Consider the following 4,659-nt stretch of genomic DNA (forward strand, 5'->3'; position numbering starts at 1 on the left):
TATGTTTTTATATTTTTTTAATAAACTATACCTAATGTTTTGTTACATGAAAACATGTCTATAAATGACTAAACCGTTGCATAACTTTTTCAAATATGGATGGATCGTGAAATAACTTAATAAAAGCATGAAAATATTTTTACATTTTAAACTTTTTATAGTATGAACTTGAGGATTCAAATCATTGAGCAGCTAAATAGACTATGCCATCACTACAAGCAGAGCACTACATCCAAACTGGTTGCACAACTAATAAAATTGGGAGTAAACAACTTTGAGCATGAAAAAAAGCTTTCACATTGCTTGGGTTTGTGAACATGTTATCATGTTGTTATCACTAGCAAAAAACCCGTAAATAATTTAAACTAGTTTTTTATTACACCTAATCAACTGCATACACACTTTTTTAGTGATTTTGACAACGTCTTAGCAGTGATATACAGCCCCCTTCCCCCATTGGGGGCTGTATATCATTGGTCTTTGTTATATGTTATTGTTAGTTGTTTTCTATTTTTTTAAATGGAGTTGGCGTTGAAGCTCTATACATTGTAGATTCAAACAATTTTTTTGGCATATATGAACTGATTGCTTGTTTTTAGCACAGTAGACTTTTGCAATGAGTCTAAATGTAAAGCTTCAGCTTTTGTTTTGTGATTGCATTTGCTACATCAGACACAAAAAATTATTTCATTGTTCATCGCAAAAGTATATAAACCCTCTATTTGTGTTGAACTCTTTTGAATAGTAATGACATGTTGCTGTCAGTAACAGTTATGGAAAATATACAACATATGATACAGAAAGTAATGATTATCTGAACCTCACTGCAGCACCATCACAGTCTTCTCTGGTCTCAAAATTGGCAGTTTTTTAGTTTCCTATTATAAAAAGGTCAACTTTTAATCTGCTTTTGTAAGCGAAATAATTGTCAATGCTGTTATCAACATCAAGATTAATGTTGGCTGTTTCACAGTGATCTGTGATTCATACCAGCTACATTCAGCCTACAAGTGGTTCTCTGGTGATAAAAGAGCTGGTAACACTGATACAAGGATAAATTCTAGAATTTTGCTTTTTCATTTAAAAATGCTAATTAAAACTAAAAAATATATTATAAAATGATTAAAATCATACGAGGGTTTGTGATATTAATGCTCAAAATTATGAGTTGTCAGTATTCTTGAATTTGGAGTTATCTACTTTAAGTGGGATTATTCTATTTTAAATCTGATTGCCGGCGGCTTGTCGAATTCGATGAGGGCTTACAATATCAATGGCAAAACGTTTAGATTTGTTCTTGCACGTTTTGTACACAAACGGTCAGCGTTGGCAGTGAAACATTGCTAAACACGTATAAAGCTTATCATAGCTACATTTGCTGTTCTTTTTGCAAGCAAATATCACTTGAAAGTTCATCAACGCACCTATATTTTAATAAATCATGAAGCGAGTTGATACAGTAGACAATGCAAATACACAGTTATAGTCTTTATGCGCTTTAATGTCAGAGATCGCATAATATTGTTGGGTGTGCAATTATAAATTTGTTGCTGTAACATCGTGGAAGGCTTACAGAAAATCATTATCTTTAGTGCAACATCAATAATGTAGATCTGTTTATATTAATGACATCTACCATTGGCTTGAATGGTGCATTTCTTCTATCGATATATGGGATGTGAAGGCATAGGAAGCTATTAGACAGAAAGTGGCAATTTTCATGCAGTACCACGTGAACAAGTCAAAATCTGCTAATTGGTACTGGAGCTACGTTTATTTCTGTAATCTCACAGGCTAATAAGCACCACAGACCATCCAGCAGACATACCAATTAATGGTAATTATCTAGCGAAAGTTTTACTGTTCTGAATCATAACCAGTCGTCTGCCTCAAATTTTGTTGGGAATAATGGTACATGTTAATAATTATAATACTGTTTTAGTGCATGTGTTCTAATAGTCGTGGTACTAGTTCAAGTTCGTGGCTCTCTTTACATGGCAATACAGTTTGGTTTTTGATCAATTAATATTTATTTAAAGCCAAAGCAGTAAGTTGTTCAAGTTGACAACAGACACCCATCTCTGTATTTAACTAATCCACTCCGCTTCAAATATACCAATTTTTCACATGGCATTATTTTATGTTGTTTTGTTGAACATGCGACTCCAATTGGTTATAGAAAGATTCAATTCTGATTAACTCCTAGATGATGCTTTTCATGTAAGTTGTAACATATGTTTATGATTTCACCTGCCAGTGCTACATCACAAGTAAATATTTTTCCAACTACACTGTATATGTATACGTAACTCTCATCAATGTAAGTTAGTTTTCTTTTTTCACCTCAATACATTCAACACTCAACAATCTTATCACACGTAGTTCATGCACTTATCTTACCCAACTAGGCACTGTCAATTTTTGACATCACTCTTACTGGGTGAGCTGTACTGGCTCCTTGGAGAAGGGCAGATGCTTTTTGAAGCTCTCCTCATTTTTGTTTAACTATGTGCAGCAAAAAATTATCAACTAGTTATTTCAATGATCTTTTCACATAAATTTTCAGTTCCCAATTTCATTGTTATCCTTTGCTATTCAATCTGTTCTTACTTTGTGCTGTTTGCCTCGGCTTTTCGTATGTTACCTTTTCAAAAGCTGTTTAGCACACAAATCAAAATCTTTATTATCTGAGTACTTGTTGGATTCAAGTTTATCCATCTCGGTTATTCATCATCTCGGTTAACTTCACACTCTTACTTGAGCTAACGGCGATTTGGCCAAACAAGGCAATACATTCACCAACTAATTTTGCGATATGCTGTTTCTGTTACTTCAATTTTTCGGAGTCATTCTATAGCTTCTCCATTTAACATTTATATTGTTTTTTTGAACCTGTAACACAGTAGAATTACAATAATCTTATAGTTATCTCATCACTAATTGATAAAAAACATTGAATTGAATTGATTGGGTGCGAATGAAGCTGATGACTGATACAGACCCGCAATTATTTTTGGCTGATTAGTGCAATTTTAACTGTTGTATGATAAGTTATTTCTTGATACCTTGAGTTTATTATTTAAAAACTGGCATATTGTTTCCAATTTGAAAACATGGTTGCACTGTGTCTATAGCATCAATTTTGAATCACCTTATGCTTTTTCTGATTCATGCTCTTCATGCGACATCACTGCACACTATTTATAGAACCACAAATTTTACTTCAGAAACATATTGAAAAGCACTTGTCAGCAGCATTTCAATTTGATTGATCTGTTGCTTTTATTGATTTCTGATCTTCCAGCTGCATGCCATGCATCGCTTCATTCTGTAACATTTATTTACATAATATCATGTTATTAGCTATTTTAGCAGATGGTACTGAATATGGATATTAATTTTTTTTATTTTGTTTTATATTATTCCATGTCATTAAATTGTTGCATGGATATTTGAAAACCGGCCCATTTAGTAATAGGTACAAATGATGTTAGATCAACCACTTTTTGTAACTTATCCACCAGTTCTACCACTAATCCATGCACTGATATTTAAATTAGACATACCGATAGTTTCACTTCCCTTGTTCAACATGTACACAGAAATAGCCAGGCAGGTTACCAACTCATATCCCTAAAGTATTTCATAAGGAATACATGATATAGTATGTAAGGCAACTACATACAGTACAATGAACTTGCCTTTATACTGGAATTGGGCTTAAAAATGTAGATTTAACTTCAAGCCATTTTCTGTCCTCTTTTTTACACTGCCCTAACGTTTTGAGTTGACATTGAGGAATTGTTTATTTACAAATTTTCACAATCTTTGTTTAGCTCACCATCTCTTTAAACATCAACAAGAACATTCATGGCATTAGTATGTACATTATTAATAAACTTATTAAAATGCGTTTTTATACATCCCGTATAAACAAAATTGGCATAGGAGAAAATTTGAAAAGACAACTTGCTTCATATCCTTGCCAGTTGCATGCAAAATTGTTTAATCAGACTAGCAAAACCCAACATTTCCCCTTTTTTAGCGTATGGTCACTAGTGGGTTATTTCCTGAACGCTTCGTGAGCTTCCCATCGGAAGCACTTTCGTCACATTAGCGATTTTAGTTTCCTGTTGGTTAAACCAAGAGCTGCTTCTGTTTTGCTATTTCACATTTTTGTACAGTAAAAATCTTTAACATGAATGAAAGGGTTTGAGAATATTGTATACATGCATGCAATGCAAAGATCATACAATGCAAAGAAACAGACTACTTTGGACAAACTTGACAATTAACTTCAGAAAATTGATCATTCTTTGGCACTTTTATGCAAGGCTGCATGTAATGTGTGTTATATATGAGTAACTACACCCTTACTAAACTTATAAAAACATACCGAGCTAATAAAATCTTTCATTTAATTAAGTGCGGAATAACGAGATGTTTATCCTGCTACAGATTATGTGTGAAATATAAAATATATACAGCAATACCTTGAGAAGCCATGTTTTATATAGAATTTTGGTCAATAGCAAGGTTAAGCCTTCACATTCAAATGGTGCTGCGTTTAATCCTAGTGCAATTTCTCATGACTCGGACTCTTTAGCCTAATCAACGTATCACAACTGTTTCAAGTCTATTTTTAAGCATCAAGCAATA

This window comes from Watersipora subatra, chromosome 3, assembly GCF_963576615.1.
Source record: "Watersipora subatra chromosome 3, tzWatSuba1.1, whole genome shotgun sequence".
NCBI classification, from domain to species: domain Eukaryota; kingdom Metazoa; phylum Bryozoa; class Gymnolaemata; order Cheilostomatida; family Watersiporidae; genus Watersipora; species Watersipora subatra.